Source organism: Panthera uncia, chromosome B4, assembly GCF_023721935.1.
Source record: "Panthera uncia isolate 11264 chromosome B4, Puncia_PCG_1.0, whole genome shotgun sequence".
Taxonomy (NCBI): Eukaryota; Metazoa; Chordata; class Mammalia; order Carnivora; family Felidae; genus Panthera; species Panthera uncia.
This window is the reverse complement of record NC_064809.1, coordinates 4,006,143-4,026,440: the sequence shown is the minus strand read 5'-3', so window position 1 is coordinate 4,026,440 and position 20,298 is coordinate 4,006,143. Positions and strand designations below refer to the sequence as shown.

Sequence of the window (20,298 nt, the reverse complement as noted above, 5' to 3'; positions counted from 1 at the left end):
ATGCCGACAGTGATACATCAAGACAATTCTTGTTTAAGAGGATTCTCTTCAAATCTAAAGTTACTAAGAAAGTGTTAATATTTCTAGTACCCATGGGTTATATTCAAAACAGAGACTCCTGGAGGGAAATTTGGCTCAAAGGCTCTCATTCTCATGACCTTAAACTGCCTTTAAGAAGTGACATATCGTGGGGTGCCTGGGTGGCTCAGTCGGTTGAGCGTCCGACTTTGGCTCAGGTCATGATCTCACAGTTTGTGAGTTCAAGCCCGTGTCAGGCTCTGTGCTGACAGCTCAGAGCCTGAAGCCTGCTTCGGATTCTGTGTCTCCTTCCTTCTCTGCCCCTCCCCTGCTCACACTCTATCTCAAAAATAAACATTAAAAAAAAATTAAGAAGCGACATATCAGATACATTGTTAGAATATCCAGCACAGTTTTGGATTTTTAAAAAATTTTTTTTAACGTTTATTTATTTTTGAGACAGGGAGAGACAGAGCATGAATGGGGGAGGGTCAGAGAGAGGGAGACACAGAATCTGAAACAGGCTCCAGGCTCTGAGCCATCAGCCCAGAGCCCGACGCGGGGCTCAAACTCACGGACCGCGAGATCATGACCTGAGCCGAAGTCGGCCGCTTAACCGACTGAGCCACCCAGGCGCCCCTGGATTTTTTTTACAGCATGTAACATTGAATGTGACAGAGATACTTGCATTTTTCTTGTATCTTCCACAAGGGCATTAGGGGGGAGCTAGTACCTTTGTTTCATTATTGTTTCATCCCCTACAACAGCATTTCACAACATATATTCCTTGATGTTAGCAGGGTTTCTGAGGAATGAAAAGATATCTGTTCATGTAAGAAAAGGGGAACGGTGTCAAGGAAAGTCAAACAAATTTTAAAAATGTTAATTAATACCTCATGACTTCAAAAGTTGGGTAAGTTGTGATGTAAACTCCAACATATTTGATTCACTATTGCAGCGTTTTGCCCTTGACACAATAAAGACAGAATATTTTCTTCATCCACTACGACCCTGTGCGCCCTGTGCTATCACCCCCTCCTGTACCCAGAGGCAGGTAATCACTGCTTTGCTGTCAGTACATACAAAACTTGTGCTTGCTTTAGAATGTTATGCCAGCGCAATTACAATGCACCCTCTTTTGTGTCTGTCTTCGTTCACTCATGGAAATATTTTTGATACACATGCTATTAATAAAAATAAGGCATTTACTTTATTGCCCAGTACTATATTCTATTGGGTGAAGAGACCACAATTGCTTGATCCATTCTTCTGTGGTTAGTGGACATCTGGGTTGATTTTGGTTCAAGCTATTAAGTACAAAGCCGCTTTGTACAAGTCGTCAGTGGCACAGTTCCATTTCTCTTTGACAAATACCGATAGGACTGTTGACTTACTTGTTCATTGTACAGCTGACGTTTGAAAAGCATTCAAATAATTTCCTATTCCCACCAGCAATGTGTGAGATAACCTGTGTCACATCCTCACTAGCACTTAATGATAATAGTCTTCTTAATTTTAGCCATTCTATTGTGTGTATTTTATTTCCTAAATTCAAAGAATTTTTTTCAGTTCTAAAGCTGCCATTTGAAATGGAAATAAAAACTTTATTATTCTTACTTCTTGTTAATACTTACTTTGTCTCATTCGTTGAAAAGGCTTTTATTAATTTATTAAGAATACATAGAATTCCTGCTTTAAAATGTCTGTCTGTTAGTTGAAACATTGGGTTCATCTCAGAACAGGCTCTACTGACTTCCTTTTCTTGTGAGAATGGGTTCTGTTTTTTGGATTCTGTGAGGTCTATTACTAGTGGATTATATCTTGGGTCTTATGAATCTCAAGGAGGCTCTTGATTTTATTATATTTCTCAGATGAATATTGTTGCACATGTGTCAGCAGATACTTTGGTTCTGTTTGAGCTGCAGACTCTATTCCTTAAAAGGCAACTCCGATCTGAGTCAGATCATTTGTCTTCAGTCCATCCTACACATCGGTTTCAGAGCTCAGGCAGGGATGTGGGTAGAAAGATTTGGGTGATTTTCTCTAGCTCCTTCTCTCATGGGATTCTCTCCATCTCTTCAGCATGTGCTTCCCAGCCTCACTTGTCAGATGTCCCTAGCCAGGAAGACTGTGGGTGTCTTCCTTGTCCACTGCACCCCTGCCACCATGCAGGTTACAGAACCTTTATAGCTCCCAGTCTCCAATCCTCTCAGAAAGTGTATACTCCTCACCAGAATCTTTCTGCTGGTGTCCCTTCAGGTAGTTGTTATTTTGTAATATGTCTAAGATTTTCAGTAGCTTTTTTGCAGGGGGTTATGTGGTAGGGGCTTAGTTGGTCATACTCAGAAACTAACATTCATTCATGTTGTAGCTTATATTTTCACTTTTATGGCATCATTAAGGAACAGAATTTCTTAATTTGAATGGAAACCAATCCATTTTTTCACTTTATGGTTACTGCTACTTGTGATCCCTTTACCGAATCCAGGTAATTGAGATTTCCTTCTATATTTTCTTAAAAAAAATTTTTTTTTTAACATTTTATTTCTTAAGAGACAGAGAGAGGGCACAAGCAGGGGAAGGGCAGAGAGAAAGGGAGACACAGAATCCAAAGCAGGCTCCAAGCTCTGAGCTGTCAGCAGAGAGTCCGACGCAGGGCTCAAACCCACAAACTCAAGATCATGACGTGAGCCAAAGTCAGGTGCTCAACCAAGTGAGCCACGCAGGTGCCCCTCCTTCTATATTTTCTTCTAGAGGATTTGGTGTTTTAACTTTCTCATAAAGAACTATAATTTACCAGAATTAATTTTTATATAAGGTATAATTGATCAGAATTTTTTACCAGTGAAAACACTCCAATAGCTTGATTTTTAAAAATACAGTTAAGTAGCTATAGTTCAATGTAGCTAAGTATCTACACAGAAAAAAATTCTAAATAAATGCTAAATATAAACCCATAATTTGTAAATTCCACTTATGATTAGCGTTAACTCAAATTATCTCCACATTAGATACAAGAATCAAACATCAGCTTGTCACCAATTAATCAGTCTTCAAGTGAAGGTACCAACTATGTTAGACTGTTAAAATGACATCAACAAAAATGTGTCTATCAAATTAACTTTTCTCATGCAACTAAATTAGATTTCTCAAGTCAAGCGTGTAATTAGAATCCTTTTCTCTCTGGTATATATACTTTACACATTAAGTGCGCCTGAAATAGTTCCTATTTTGTGAATTAAAATGGAAGAGTAAGGCTTTAGTCCCTTCTCCTTATGAATGAAACTCTAAATATGTAAGAATTTAGCAGCCAATCTAGACACTTTTATTCAGTCTCTTAAAATAACTAAAATTACATTATGTCCACCAGCTTACAATATATCTTTAAAGTACCCTATAATCTGTAGTATCTCCTTAATTATCTTTTTAGACATCTCTTTCTGCGTACAACAGAAAAAAAGCAGAGAAAAGAGTACAAATAAACAGCTAAGAAATAAGACTCATGATCAGAATGTTAAAAAGAGAGTAATGAGATGCTACGCTAATAAAATCATGACTTTTATAATATTTACACTTAATATTTATTAATATGTCTACAAAAAGCTTAGCTTTGTAAAATACTATTTTTTTCCACAGAACTTACCATGTACGTGAAATGCCCAGTGGTTTTCTTGGCATTACCTCTATTCAATTTTAAGCTACCTACAAGCAGGTTTCCTCTTACTCATCCCTCTTTCCCCAACAGTAATATCTTTCCAAAGCATGATGAATGATGCTAATTGTATTGTAAAAAGAAAACTGACCCAAAGACTGAAGACGGAAAAGGTTCTACAACCTGACCCCTAGATGTACGGGGTACTCTGTGATAAAATAAACCAGGCACTTTACACGTGTCCGTTACGTCTGCTGAGCTCTATCCCAAGAATTCATTTTGATTAGGGAAAAAGAAAATTTCAAGTCAGAGCACGTGTCCATACTACTATTACGATTTTAACGTTTGGTGATCCCTGCTCGTTGTCATGGATCACCGAACAGCACTGTAAGTGGGATTTAAAACAACAAAACCAGTGACATGTGGTTAAACATCACTGAATAATTCAAGATGTAAGCAAGAAATGTACCCCATGCCACCGCCTGGGCAATGTTTTGCATTTCCTGTGCTCTCCTCCCCACCCCTCACACCTGTAGTCCTTCTACCTTTGCTTGACTTTATGGGAAACATGACGTGACGGTTGACGTCTGTGCACCTGGTGTCAGCAGGTGCCCAGGGGCGCGGTCGCACCTCCCTCCCGGTGCCCGGGTGGGGGGTTCGCGGGGGGGGCGGGGGGGGGGGTAACACCTGACTCGGGGCTGGGAGTGAATCGGAACGGCCTCCAGCAGGCCGACAGGCCTCGTCCAAGAGGCCGCCCCTTCCCCTTAGGAGTGACGACCCCTCCCCTCCGGGCCAAGGTCACCGGAGCGCCCGCCGCGCCACCTACTTCACACGCCAACTCCCACGACGGTTCTGCTTGGGCAGCAGCCTGACAGCCTCGCGCGGGAGCCACACCCTCTGCTCTCGAGTCTCCAGCTCCACCGCTCCGCCTGCGTCAGCACAGGGGCCCGCTCCTCACAGAAACCTCAAAGAAACCTTATCCGCGACGGAGCGGGGCCTTGCAGGCCCGCCGCCCGGCTGCGGGGCGGAACCGAGGGCAGACACGCCCGGGGCGGCGCCACGCGCCGGCCCGAACCCGCGGACCGGAAGTCCGGCCGCCGCGTCTTCCGCCCGGCGCGGCGGGAAACTCGGGCTGGGCAGCGTGGCGGCGGCGGCAGGTTTTCCGAGGCTCGCGGTGCGGGCGGAGGGCGGCTCCCGCGTTCAACAGGCTGTGCAAGGAAGCGGACTGGTTTTGTACACGCGGAACTTCCTGCCTGCCGGTAATTGGATCGGAGGATGCACCCCTGGTCCTTGCAGGCCGCCGCAGCCCAGCGGTTTCCCAGTGTAGCCCCGTGGCGGCTGAACCGCAGTTTCCATTCGGTCAGCCCCGTGTTTTTGCGCAAAGCGACACACCATCCGGGAGAGGCCCAGGATGCTCGCGGGATCCAGCGTTTCGGCATCTTGAGTAAGTCAGTCCTCAGCACGTTCTCGTGCGGAGCCCGGGAGGGGACGCGGCCCACACGGGAGTGGAGGATGGCCCTAGGCGACGGGATTTGGTGTCAGGTGAACTGATTGCGGATCTCATTGAGATCCCCGATTCCATGAAGGCTTCACAAGGCACGGCGCAGGCTTCACAGGTCTGGTGCGGTGCTTGGTCTGCTGTTGCCCCTGTGCGCTTGACCTTTGCTGCCAGACCCTCATTCGGTACGGGGAAGGTGGAGTTGGCGTGGGTTTAGCGGTCGGTTTTTCCAGGACAGGGGAGAGGCTGCAGGACGGCCTGGGCTCGCAGGAGCCCGGCGCCGTCTTCCGCTTTTAAAGACGTGGCCCTGGGGTCCCCTGCAAGCAGCTCTGTGTCCTGCCCTCAGCCCGTCACCAGGTTTGCTGAGGTGGTGGTGGGGTGGGGGGAGGTAAGTGGCTGCTAGCTGCTTCCTCTCCTTCACTGAAATGTCCTGGAGCACCTGGCCCGGCTGAGGCAGGCTGTGCTCGGCTTCCAGCTTCTGCAGATGGACTTTTGCCCCCTCCCCAACCCCCCCGTGGGCTCTGTGGCTCCCCGTGTGCTCCGTAGTCCAACCATGTCTCCCAGATCCCCAGCCGGTCCTCCAGTCCCAAGCGGGGAAACTGCTCCGCACGTCCCGCTGCAGGTGGAAGAGCAAGAGCCCCTCCCCCGCTTGGGGGCAGTGCCCTCAGTTGCCCGGATCCCGTGACACGATGTCATTGCCATGTGCATGAGCCACATGCTGAAGCCTGGCAACCCCCAGGCTTTCTATCACATCACAGGTACCAAGTGAAGGTGGTTAGATATATGTACATTTTTAAAAACCGTTTAAAAAAAATACGATGTTTCTTTGTGGTGGGAACAAGCCAGAATGTGGTCACAGAAGGAGCAACAGCTGAATCAGGAGAATTGGGGCGGATAAAGTCCTTGTGCCCTTCTGCAGACATTTTTCCGACTCCATATTTGCGGCCCGTAAAGAAGAGCGTGCGGCTCAGAACCGCTGATGTGATGTGCAGAGCCTCAGCCCAGGAGCTCCTGGCCCGGTGTCTGGCCTGTCCTCTGCCATTGGAGAAAGGGGAGAGCAACAGGTGTGAAGATCAGCTTCATCAGTGGTTGTGCAAAGACTCAGGAGCATTTGCCGATTCAGCTTCCTTGCCTCTTTACCTTCCTCACACGTGGATTCCACTGCCTCTGTCTTAGATTGTTGACCTGGGATGAGAACCTCGGCACTGCCAGCCCTCAGAATGAAGGACAGGGAGCAGCTGCAGCTGTCAGAGGCAACAGTCATCTCTGACAGCACCTGAAGCACCTAGAAAAGCTGCTCCTGAGTTCAAGGGAGGAGGAAGTTGCCTCTGAGCCCCATCTCTGTGCACCGCTGCACGCGGTGGACGTTTGAGCTGCCTGACCTGAGAGAGAGAGGGAAGTCTCTCCAGAAAATTTCTGCTTTTACTCAAAATTCAGTGAAACCTTGGATTGCGAGTAACTTGTTCGGAGAGTGTTCCGCAAGACCCTTTCTAGTAAGTTTTAGCTTGATAAACGAGCGACGTCATGCGATACGAGTAATATGTGATGCCGAACGTCACATGATCACAACTGAGCCAATAGTTCTTGAAATTCGTTTTGATATACAAGTGCTTTGGATTATAAGTATGTTTTCAGAACAAATTATGCTTGCAAACCAAGGTTTTACTGTAATGTTATCCTCAGATGCTTGATGCACTGTTGGAAATATAATTATTAATCATGGAAATAAACCACTTGAAAGTTAAAAAAGAAGGATATAAGATAATAATAAATGGGTCAATTCTTCAAGAAGACATAACAATCCATTAACGTATATGCATTTAGCAACAGAACATCAAAGTATATGAAGAAAAAGCTGATAGACCTGTAAGGAGAAAGATAAAACCACTACAGCTATGCCAGTAATTGACAGATCAAACAGGCACAAAATGAGTAAGGATCTAGTTGAACAGCACAATCAGTCCACTGGGTTTCAAGTCCAGCAGATTACACATTTTTTTTCAACTTCACATGGAACATTCACAAAGATCATATTCTATGGCATAAAACATATCTTAAATATAAAAGGATAGAAATCTTACAAAATAGGCTCTCATAACCCAATGGGATAAAACTAGAAATTAATATCAGAAAGATGGCTGGAAAACCGAAGATACTGGAGATCTGGCAACACATTTTTAAAAACTATGTGGGTCAAAGAAGCCTCAAGAGAAATTAAGAATATGAGAAACTAAATAAAATTATTTTTTTTAAAAATTTGAATTAAAGTTTGAATTTGAGTATAAAACATCCAGAATTATGGGATGCAGTAAAAGCGATACATAGAAGGAAACATACAGCAGTGAATGTGTACACCAGAAAGAAGACAGATCTAACATCAGTAAGGTAAGCTCCCACTTTATGAAACCAGAGAAAGAAGAGGCATGCAAATCTAAAAAGTGCAGAAGAAAAGTTAGAGCAGATACGAATGAAAACAGGAAAACATTATAGAGAGTCCATAAAATCAGAACCTGGTTCTTTTTATTGATGAAAATATCAATAAAATGGTAACCCTCTAACCAGGCTAAGTAAAATAGAAAAAAGAGGATGTAAGAGTTACTGATACCAGAAATGAAGTAGAGCTATCACTAATGATTTCATGGACATTAAAAGAATGGTAGAGGAATATGATGAGCGATTCTGTGACCTAAAATTTGATAAATTAAATGTATGAATTCCTTGGAAGACACAATCTAACAAATTTCCCACAAAGAGATGTGGGTAATGTATTGAAGAAATGGAATTAATCTTTCCAAAAAGAAAGCACTAGATCTAGATGGTTTCACTGGTGAATTCCCCCAAACATTTAAAAAAACAATACCGTTTATCAACAATTTCTTTCAGAAAATAGAAGTCGAGGTAATACTTCCTACTCATTCTTTTTTTTTTTTTAAACTTTACTTATTTTGAAAGAGAGAGAGAGAGAGGGAGAGAGAGAGAGAGAATCCCAAGCAGACTCTGTGCTGACAGCACTGAGCCCGATGTGGGGCTCAAGCTCACGAACTGAGATCATGGACTGAAGTGGAACCAAGAGTTGGACGCTTAACTGACTGAGCCACTCATGTGCCCCAGTACTTCCTACTCATTCTATAAGGCCAACATTACCCTATGCCACAACCAGATAAAGACATTATGGTAAAGGAAAACTACAATATTTCTTGTAAGCGTAGTAGCAAAATCCTCAATATAATATTAGCGATGGGAATCCAAGAATATGTAATAGAATTATATACCACAACCAAGTGAGAATTATTTCAGGTATGCAGAGGTGTTTAAAGATTTGAAAATCCATCATATCAACAGGTTAAAGAAGGAAAATCTTATCGTCCTGTCAGTTGATGCAGAAAAAACATTTGGCAAAATCTAACACACTTGTTCATCTAAAAACTCACTGAAAAGTGTGAATAGAGGTGGATTTCCTCAACTTGATAAGGAAAATCAACAAAATAATTTATAAGCTAACATCATACATAATTGTGAAAAACTAGAAGCATTCTACCTGAGATCAGGACAAAGCAAAGATGTTCCCACTCATCACTCTTTAACCTTATATTTGAAGTCCTGCCTAATGCAATAAAACAAGAATAGGAAATAAAGGTAAACAGGATTAAAAAAATAAAATTGACATGATTATTGAAAATAAAAGAGATCCAAAAACTCATGGAAATGATAAGTGATTATAACAAGGTGCAGGATATAATGTTAATATACAAAAATCAATTGTTAACCTATATACCAGCAATAAACAGTTAGAACTTGAAATTAAAAACATCAAATTATTTTAGCACCAAATACGAATTATTTTAGCACCCAAAAAAAGGGTGTACATAGAAATAAATCTAACAATATATATAAGATCTATTTCAGGAAATATACAAAATTCTGATTAAAAAAAATCAAAGAAGACCAAATAAATGGAGAGATATTCCAGGTGCAGGAGTAGGAAAAATATTGGAAAGCTATTTCCAACTTGATATATAGATTCAATGCAATCCCCCCAACATTCCAATAAGTTGTTTTGTAGATACCAAGAAACTAATTCTAGGGGCACCTGGGTGGCTCAGTTGGTTGAGCGTCTGACTCTTGATGTCAGTTTGGGTCATGATCTCATGATTGTGAGATCAAGCCCACATCAGGCTCCACGCTGAGCATGGAGCCTGTTTGGGATTCTCTCTCTCTTTCTTTGCCCCCCTCCCTCCCCCGCTTGCACACACGTTGTCTCTCTCTCTCTCAAAATAAATAAACTTAAAAAAAAAGAGAAACTGGTTCGAAATTTTACACGGAGAGGAAAAAGACCCAGAATAGCCAATACAGTATTGAAAAACAAAGCTGGAGACTGATGCTACTCAACTTCAAGACCTACTATAAGGCCAAAATGATATAGACATTGTGGTATTGGCAAAACAATAGATAAGTAGATCGATGGAACAGAATAGAGGTCCCAGAAATGGGTCTACTGATTTTTGACAATGGAGCAAAGGCAATAAATACGGTGGAGCAAAGGTAGCCTCTTTAACAAATGGTTCTAGAACAATTGGACATCTACAGTCAAATCAAGACACAAAGTGTATACCTTTCACAAATAAAGTGGATTATTGACCTAAGAACAAAACACAAAAATTATATAACTTATAGAAAATAACATTGAAAAAACCTTAAGTGACTTTGGATCTGGCAATCGCTTTTTAGATATAACACCAAAAGCATGATCCATTAAATAAAAAAAATTATGTTAGATTTCATTCAAGTTTGGAATTTACGATTTTTGACAGATACCGTTAAGTGAATGAAAAGACAAGCCATGGATTGAAAGAAAATATTTACAAGTCACATATCTGATAAAGGATTTATATTAAAAATATATCAAGAAATCTTGAAATTGAACAATAAGAAAGCAAGCATCCTCACTAAAAAATGGGAGATCTATACAGATGCCTCAACAAAGAAGATAAATAGATGGCACATAAAGCATCTGAAAAAATGTTTTATATCATGTAATTTCAGGGAATTACACATTGAAACAATAACGAGCACCACTACGCATCTACTAGAATGTCCAAAGTCTAAAATGCTAACACCACCAAATGCTGGTGAAGAAGCAGAACAAAAAAAACTTTCATTTATTGCTGGTAGGAATGCAAAATGGTACAGCCACTTTGGAAGATAGTGCTTTCTTACAAAACTAAGTGTATTTTTACATGTGTTCCAGCAATAGTGCTCCCTGGTATTTATCCAAATAAATTGAAAACTGAAAAATCCATACAAAAGCCTGCACATGAATGTGTGTAGCACCTTTGTTCAAATTGCCAAAAATTAGAAGCAATGAGGGTGTCCTTGTATAGGTGAATTGGTAAATCAGTCCTGGTCCATCTATACAATGGAGTACTATTCAGTGATACAAAGAAATGAGCTCTTAATCCATGAAGAGACATGGAGGGGCCTTAATGCGTATGACTGAGTGAAAGAAGACAATCCGAAAAGGCTCCGTACTCTGTTACCAACAACATGGAATTCTGGAAAAGTAAAAACTATAGTAAAAACTAAATTATCAGTGATTTTCAAGGGTTAATGGGGGGAAAGAGGAGGTCTATACGTGAAGCATAGGGTGTTTTTAGGTCGGTGATGCTATTCTGTATTATACTCTAATGGTGGGATACAGGACATGATGCATTTTTTGAAACCCTCAGAAATGTACAACACAGAGTGAACCCTAATACCCACCATGGGCTTCAGTTAATACCGAGGTATCAATGCTGATTTATCAATTGTAATGAATGTGTTACAGTAATGCAAGATGTTAATAACAGAAAAAGCATAGAAGAGGGGAGGAATACACGGGAACTCTGTACTACCTGTTCAGTTTTCTATAAATCTAAAATTTCTGTAAACAGTAATGTCTGTTAATTAAAAAAAAAAAGTTTAGTGCATAGCTGTCTCTTTCACCAGTAAAGCACAGTTGATAATCTCAAAAAAGTTGATGTTGTCAGATTTTAACTTTTGTTTTTCTAGTGAGTATAAAATATATTATGGTTTTGAGTTCTGTGCATATTGCTAAGACAGAATATATACATATCAAAAATACATGTATTCTTATAAGAATGAGTACTCCTCAATATTTGGTTGTCATATGAATGCATTATGTTAGGCTTGTTTTGTTTAAATATTCACTTACTAACTGATTTTACTGTTTGTTTGATCTGCCAGTTACCAAAGATCTGTATGGAATCTCTAACTATGATGATGAATTTTTCAATTATTCCTGTATTTCTAAGTATAGGATTTCGTATTTTATTGGTTAATGCAAATATTTTATTAAATTCTTTTTTTTTAGTACTGTGATTTTGAGAGACAGAGAGAGACAGAGCACGAGTGGGGGAAGGACAGAGAGAGAGGGAGACACAGAATCCGAAGCAGGCTCCAAGCCCGGAGTTGTCAGCACAGAGCCTGACGCGGGGCTCGAACTCATGAACCGCGAGATCATGACCTGAGCTGAAGTCAGAGGCTTAACTGACCGAGCCACCCAGACACCCCTCAAATTTTTTATCATTATTTGATAGCTCTAACTTGAGTAAGTTTTGGCCTAAGATATATTTTACGTGATAATATAGTCATACCAACTTTCTTTTGTTTAGTATCTGCCTTATAGTTGATACAACCTTTTTAAAAATTATTTTTCAATCTTCTTTGTCCTAAGGTTTTAGGTTTGTCTCTTGTAAATGGCATATACATAAATTAGTTGATTTATCCATTCTGACAACCTTGTCTCTTAACTGGAGAGCTAAGTTTATTGACGTATATTGTGATTATAAATATATTCAGAGTTTTGTTGAAAATAAAGTTTTTGGTTGATAGCTTCCATTTTTGCTGATGAGGGGGTACGTTTAACCTTCTTGATCTTTTTTAGGTATTCTTTGTTTTGCTTTGTCTTGTTTTATTCCCACTTTTTTATTAATACCTTCTCTCTGTCTTTGCGGTTTAATGTTTCCATGTACTCTGACTAGTTTTGCTTTTTCTATATTTGTGGTTTGGAATTCACTGATATCCTGAACTGGAGTATTAACACTTCCTAGAATTTCCAGAACATTCCCAGCCATTCTCTGACAGTCTCCAGTCATTCTGGTCTCTCCTCCAGGAACTCCACGTCCAGCGTCAGATGGCTTCCTGTAGTGTCTGTTTCTCTTAAACTCCTGTTTCGCGTTGCCAGCCTCTGTCTCTTCTGCTGTCCCGAAAAAATGTTTAAATATACGTTGTATTTCTTTAGTTCTTTCTTCATCTAGAGGAACTGCTCTTAAACCTGCTGATTTTTTTTTTTTTAATTTTCATTCATTTGCTTTTCAGGCCTGGGTTTCCCTTTGGTTATTTTCAAAACGTTTCATCATTTTCATATACTTTTGCTGTTTAGTCTCATTTTGGTAACTTCTTTACCTTGCCTTTTTGTAGGTCTTGTGATTTTCTTTTTAACTGTAATCTCGGTTTTCCTACAAGTTTATAGTGAGAGTATTCTGCAGAGTGAGTCGAAGTGCCATACCTTCAAAAGGAATTGCATTTTCTTCTATGTATACCCTTAACCTGGGGCCACAGTACATTGATTTTTCCTTTGGAGGTAAATTCAGCACTGAATTTCACATGTGGCTTGGCTTTTTTCTTCCCGCCTGGGTCAAGGCCCTGTCCTGTTTTATCCTGCAGGGCAGGTTCTGCTTCAGCATGCCCCTGCACAGAGGCCTGGATTTCTGGGTCCTTTAGACCCTATATCTGAGTCATCCCCTTCTTTAGCTTCAGTTCTTAAATCAAAACTCACGTCCACCAAGTTTTATTCGATATCTTAGAGTGAAATCAAGTGTCCTGCTTTTCTTTTGGATCCCATTTGTACATTGGTTTTCAGTTTTTCAGACTGCTTCCCTTCCTTGACAGCTGACGAATGCAGTGTGTGCCTGTGTATATGTGTGTGAGTATGTTTAAGTTTTCTTCTGACATTTTCAGTGGTGTTTCAGTGGAAAGGTTTCTGTTTAGGGCATCTGAAAGCTATCCTTTCTCCTGTCCTTTCTGTTGTTACATTCTTCCCTCTTTTCCAAACTCCCCATCAAAACTGGCCTGTCCTTCTAGACATAGATGAGTGCTTCAGATGGTTTCCTCTTGCCCCTCATGAAAGTGGACTTCTGCTAGCACTTTTAGGCAAGGTCGATCAATCTGTGCAATGCAATTCTAAAGCAGTTGTCATCACTTAAGGAGAAAGCAACTGGGGTACAAATCTGTAGGATCGGTCATGTGCCTCTAGCAGCTTCTGTCTCCGTGCAGCTTCACCAACCTCTTCCATAAATCTGGGTGGAAGGATCATGTGAGACACCGTATGTGAGGCTGCTTGGTTATACACCATTCCCCCAACATGTGCGAGCTATTTTGGTTTTTCAACTGAAGACCTTATAGGTCCGAAAACCATATGAGCCAAAGCCATGAGAAATAGGGACAGTTTTAAGGAGTGATGTAAATTTGTAAGTAAAGAATATTTTTTTTGATCACTGGGGTTTTAGTGCCTCTCTGAATTAGTCTATACACTTTATTCTGTCTCTCACACATGTGCAGAGAAAATGTTTTGCACCATAAATGCATTGTCTGTCCTCATGGATGTTTGTAAAAGACAGCAAAAGAAATCTCCTTTGTAATGCAGCTTTCCTCAGCATCAGCACTGAAATGGAATCATAAACCATAGTTAATTTCATTTCCAGAATTTTTATAATAGTAGGACAGCTGTTCAGCATAACTTTTCCTGTTGCTTTTCAATTTACGGTACATATGATAAAATAAATTTGGAAGTAAAGGCCAAGAGGCTTGGATGAACTTTATGAAATTTAATTTGGCTGTGTCAGGGGCTTATTTTTCATTGGAACATTTTCAGTCTCATGGACACTGTTTTTGAATAGGTACCAGTTTCTCAAACCTGGTTTAAGATACGATTTTAAAACTAAGCTGAATGGCAGTAATTAGGTGAAAAGCTGGTTTGAAAGTCTTCTGTATTTTCTCATTGGTAAAGTGTTTGGGAAAAGGGTGGATTCTGTTTTTATAAGCCCACTACTTAACGTTACCCATTTTGATACCAAAGTGTAATTTTTCAAATCAAATATTATACTGTTAAATATTCAGATATACCAACACTAATATTTTGTAGAAAAATCCTATCTCTATTCCCATTGTTGCATGTTCAAATATAAGAAAGTCTTGAGCCCAGAGTATTGAAGCCAGAGAGATAAAGTCATTTGTTCAGGTGTGTAAATGGAAATTAACTTAACAATGGGATCGATTGTATTCATTTAGTGTTTCAGCTTGACAGATTATAATTATAAATGCATGGCTTCCATTTCTTGTATCTGTAAATAATGGCCGGAAGTGAAAAAGGATGCAGCTAGTAAAGATCAGATTAGACCACTAATTCTTCTTAAAGCATTTTTCAGAAAACAGAATTTACATTATTCATGGTGCTTAAAATGCCAAGGAACAGCCAAACTTTAGTCTCAGCTGGGCTCCAACACCTGGTTTTTAACCACACCATTTTTTAATTCTTTTTTGGTAGGATGATAAGCATTTTGAAATTCAGAAAGCTTCCTTCCATGAATTTTAAGTGTGGGTGGATCTCAGAATACCAATGATACAAGTATGTTGAGAAATTACATTAACTTTAGGGTTTTATGACTCAATCTCGCTTTCAGAAAGAATCCTACCTTTAATTACTGTTTGTTGAGAATACTGAATATTGCAGCCGTAGAACAAGAAGTCCGATTGATAGGGAAGATCTCTCCATCTATGTCCCCATTGCAGGGGACATAAGATCATCTCTCAGATTTGAAGTGAGAAAACTTTCTTTAAGCAGGAGCCAACAGCAACATCTGTGCACAACTAATCCTGAACCTGAACCAGCTCTTTTCCATATTTTAGAATATGCCCATTTCCGCTCATCTTAACTTTTCATTTCATAGGCTCTGGCAGCCACGCGCGGTGAGAAGGACTACTTTGTAATCATTTTGATTTATCTATAAGCAGGACGTTTGCAAAATCCCTTAAGAAACTCATCCTCACAGATTTGTAGCTCAATTAAGTAGATTCAATTAGTCAAGATAGGCTGGCCGAGGAGTATATAAGGCTCAAATCCCAAAAGATTCTAGGATTTTGTGCGGTTCGTTGTTAACAGAAAACCTCATTTCCTTGCAATGATACATCTTCAAAACATTTGGAAAGCAAACTGCATCTCTGACAAATGATGTAAGTACAGTTGAGTTTTGCAGCCCCCAATTTTCCCTACGCCTTGTCTTTGGGAACGTGGGTGTAGGGTCAGGACACAGTCAGTTTCCTCATTATTTGATGCCCAACAGACGGAAAGCTCCTTTAGCTCATGTCTCGCCAGGTGTCGAAGTAAGAGAAGCTCAGGTGTCTGTAACCCACTGTTGTTACCCCCAGATCTTCTTGGCAGGATAAAAATGATGGGGATTAATATCTTTTTGAGGTCCTGTTTGGTTCCAGAGACAGTGCTAGCTTTTGTCTGCTTTGCCTAATATGATTCTCAACACTACCCTATAAGGAAGGTCCCCCCCCAAAAAAAGGCCGAGATTTTTTTTTTTAAGTGAAAGTTGGGGGAAGGAGAGATGGCAAAGAGGAGGAGGAAAAAGAAAACTTTCTCAAGAGCACACACACACATCTGTTCTGTGGCATGTTAATACTTTGTCCAAGGTCATGTGGCTAGTAGAATTGCCAGGGTGACTAAGTATGTGGTTTGTCCAACACCAAAACCTGTGTGGTTTACTGCTAATGCTACATTACCTAGTGCTCAGGAGAGCCTGATGAGAGTCCTCTAACTTGTGGACACAGAAGGATATATTTCTTTGTCTCCCTTGCACTTAGACGTGGTCATATACTGAGGTCTTGCCGGTGGAATACGTTCTCACTTCGTGGTCTGTCCACTAAAACCTTTCTCACAGAATCCTCACCTTCTTTCCCTATTGGAAGGCTGGATGAAGGGCCCCGAGGTCCTAGGGGAGAGCAACACTACACAGTAGGAGGGGTCGGGATCTCTGCAACATTACCTAGAAGGTTGTCTTGGCCACACGTGCCTGAGGAGCTGTGTGAGCAGGAAGTAAACTTCTACTGGGTGAAGGGCAGGGCACTGACGTCATTTATTAGAGCGGTGAGCTCACCCTGAATGCAGACCCGAGGAGAGGGGGCAGCATTGCACACCCCAACCTCCTCTAGCCATGTTCCCACCCCCATTTTTTCTGTGACAACAAAATCTAATCAGGTCAACTAAACCCTACCAGTGTTCTAGCCTCTCACGCATAACAATGCCCCTGTCCCTAAAGACTTAAGACCTGAAAATTTCACACCAGGAGGCATATCAAGGAATGGGGTCGGGGAAACAGCCCTCAGCACATCACAGTGTGTAGGCAGTGAACCTGTTTACATAGTGGATGGCTCAGTCCTGTGCACATTCCATTCCATGCTCTGCCAACACTGTAAAAGACTAATAAGGAAAAGAAAATGACCACTCCATTTGATCCTTAAAACTGTATTGTGCATGGATGCAAGCACAATGCACGGTCATTTATTATTAAATTTAAAGCTGTAGGAGAGAACAAACTCCTCACCTTCCCAAATAGAGACAAATACTTCTAATCTCTATGGAAAAGCAAAAGAAACCGGCATCTCCAAAGAGTGTGCCAGTGAGAGATTCATCTCCTCATAGATTTCTTTTTTTTTTTTTTTTTTTTTTTTTTTTTAATTTTTTTTTTTCAACGTTTTTTATTTTTTATTTTTGGGACAGAGAGAGACAGAGCATGAACGGGGGAGGGGCAGAGAGAGAGGGAGACACAGAATCGGAAACAGGCTCCAGGCTCCGAGCCATCAGCCCAGAGCCTGACGCGGGGCTCGAACTCACGGACCGCGAGATCGTGACCTGGCTGAAGTCGGACGCTCAACCGACTGCGCCACCCAGGCGCCCCTTCTCCTCATAGATTTCTATGATCACAGGCCTCAAGTTGAGTTCTCGAGCCCACATATTATAATACCCACAGCAGGATAACATCTCTGTGCTGCTGTTACAGTTATTAATGCAGTTACAATTGAGAATTCTGTTGGCTGCATGCTTGACTAAGGGTATGAGTTTATCTTCATGATATCCCTGGAAGGCGGGCAGGTGATGACTTTTATTAACACCATTTTAGTGATGAAGGAGCCAGAAAAGAGGAATGCAAAGACATTTCCCAGCATAATGCCGCAAATCTAAAGCAAAATTAAGTCCAAAACTCAAAGTATTTCAATTGTTAGTGTACGCTTAGGCAGTGATTCGCATCCATACATTTTTTGGGGACAGAATCCCTGTTGTTGAGGAAGATTTTCTCCAAGATCAAAAAAGAAAAAAATGTTAATGGCTTGGTGGTAGATTTAAAAGACTTTATGACTTTTTTTTGGTGCCTAGGCATGTCCTACTAGGGTGTGACTGTGAAGCAGAAGGGGAAGGACCAGCCTGAAATACATTTCCTACAAAGGACATTTCAGCCCTGATCTATTAAACATATAGGCACGTTTGCCAATATTCACAGCATGCCACTGTGAGTTCGTTTCTGTTCTTGTGGCATTGGAAAGACTTGGTGTGGTAATTTAGAATTATTCAAGGAAAGGAATCCCTGCCCAAGTTATACCTAAGATTACATGGCCCCCATTTCAAAGACTTGCTACGCATGTAAAGTAAAAGCCCCCCTTTTTAGCCTGACTTGCCTCAGTCCTCCATCCCCAGGGTCTCTTATTCCTGCCGCATACAAACATATTCCGACCTACACACCATTCACCCTATGTCTTACCCCGTTAACTCCCTGAAAGTCCTCTGTCTTCATGCATTTAATTTTGTTTATTCCATCCACTGGGAAGAACTTTATCTTCACATGAATCTACATGCCAGAGTCCCTTTTCATCCATAAAAGACCTTCTCTGAAATATCGCAGCTTCTCTTGAATCACAAAATTGACTTTGTGGGTCATTCACTTGCTCTCTTGCTTCCCATAAGATTTATCAATGGCTTGTGAACCCTTGGAACATAAAAACTGTCATGTTCAGTTTTTTTCCCCTGACAACTAGCATTGTGTTTTGTATGCAGCAAATATTCAATAAGTGCTTCTCTTGTTTAACCATTTTTTTTTAAGTTTATGGATTTATTTGGATAGAGAGTGTACAAGCAGGGAAGGGGCAGAGAGAGGAGAGACAGAGAGTTCCAAGTAGGCTCCACGTTGTCAGCACAGAGCCTGAGGTGGAGCTTGATCTCACCATGAACTGTGAGATCATGACCTGAGCTGAAATCAAGAGGCGGACGCTTAACTGACTGAGCTGCCCAGGCACCCATGTTTAACCAGTTTTTAATGTAGCTTCAATTTTTGTTTTTTTACTTTAATTAATTAACTTTTTATAGAGAAGAGATAGAATTCGATTTGGAATGAGACATGAGTTTTTTATAGGATACAGAAGGGTAACAGAGTCTAGAAAATACAATATATATTTGGTGGCATTCGTCATTTTGGATCAAGGATTTTTTGTTTGTTTTGACTATTGCTTTATTTATTTTATTTGATCCTCTCTCCGTTACATGCATGTTAGGATTTCAAGTTTTCCAAAGAAGTTAACACATCTGATGCTATTTTCTATAAGTCTTTATGCTGCACTCTCTAGGAAACTATTTAAAATTACATCCACATGCCAGTAATGTGTGAGAGTGACCTTTGAGCCCCTTTTAGAAAGGTGAAAAGATACATTCTTGTTTCCAAAGGTATAGTTACATTAAAAAAATATAAATGAAAAAAATGAAAAAATAAAAAGGATGCCTAAGTTGAACTTTACTAGGTAAAAAAAATATAGCCAAAATCATTAGTGTTAGAAGAAATGATCATTACAATTTATTGGAATTAGAACAGCTGCCATCCCAAAAGGCATATTGTAAATATATAAGAAATTTCAGAAGTTTGTCCAGTTTATTATGTAATCAAGATAGCACTGCACTGGGTGATTCCCACACATTTAGACTTTTGGGACACTCTGTCCCTTGAGATTTATATAAAATTATTCCCATCTCCATCCCATATTTAATGGAAAATTCAGTATTCATGTTCAAATTCATATGTCCAAGATCTCTTGGGTTGGGATGAGATTACTCTAATGAAGACTATTGTACTTGTCACATATACTTATAACTCCCTGTATTATTATATTTACAGATTTTAGTTAAATGTAATCATTCCATATTCAAAGATATAAACATCTATCAGAGAAATAAGAGTTTACAGAAATAAAGTTTGTTGTTGAAGTTGCATTCAATAGGCTCTACCTATAATTTATATAGGCAAAAAAAAAAAAAAACCCAACTAGTATAGGGGAAGGGTTTCTGGTAGGATTTGGGGTATTTAAGAAGGCAATCCTTAAGATATGGGGATACCAGGCCACACAATAAATCTTCACTTCAGGGTGTTGCCATCCACATGATTATGCTGCCAAAAAATCTGTAGCTATTATTTTTCTATGTAAATTCCAATTCCTGGCAGGAAGATGAATGGCCCAAATTAGAATAAGGGTCCTATAACTAGAAAGTCTATTCCTGTTTTAGAACGAGGCCAGGTAGGAACGGAAGGAGCTACTCTAGTCTGCTTCTGTGCAGGTGCAGTCTTTCTTGGAGAAAGGGAGCTACTGTGTCTGGAGAGCTTCCTCAGGAGGTGTCTAATAGAAAGATGATTTGGTTTGCCTCCTCACTTGACAGATGAGGACACAGACTCCCCTCAGAGCTGAGTGCCATGCTCATGGCCATGAGCTGGAGGCTGAGATTCAAGTGGAAGGAGGCCTCTTAATTCCCATTCCTTTACTGTGTCTACCCCACCTGGAGATGCATTTGGGACCTTTTATTGCAAAGATTAGAAGACTGAATAGAATATTAAACCTTTGGGAATTTCAGGGAAGGAATTCTGTTTTTTGAACTTGAATCTGAAAAGGTTTTCAAGTGTGTATAACACATATAAGGTAGTTCAATTTCCTTGTCCTATTGCCCATACCACCACTGGACCTGAGAAGCCACAGG

The 20,298-nt window shown here is 40.6% G+C and overlaps 1 long non-coding RNA gene across 1 annotated transcript in view; it reads right to left on the bottom strand.

Moving 5' to 3' along the window:
• The window catches only part of LOC125918578 (uncharacterized), a 129,505-nt gene extending 124,781 nt beyond the window's left edge, over positions 1-4,724 (bottom strand). Inside the window, exon 1 of the long non-coding RNA XR_007456484.1 lies at positions 4,497-4,724. This is a non-coding gene — a long non-coding RNA (uncharacterized LOC125918578). The remainder of the gene's footprint in view (positions 1-4,496) is intronic.
• Positions 4,725-20,298: the final 15,574 nt, after the last annotated feature.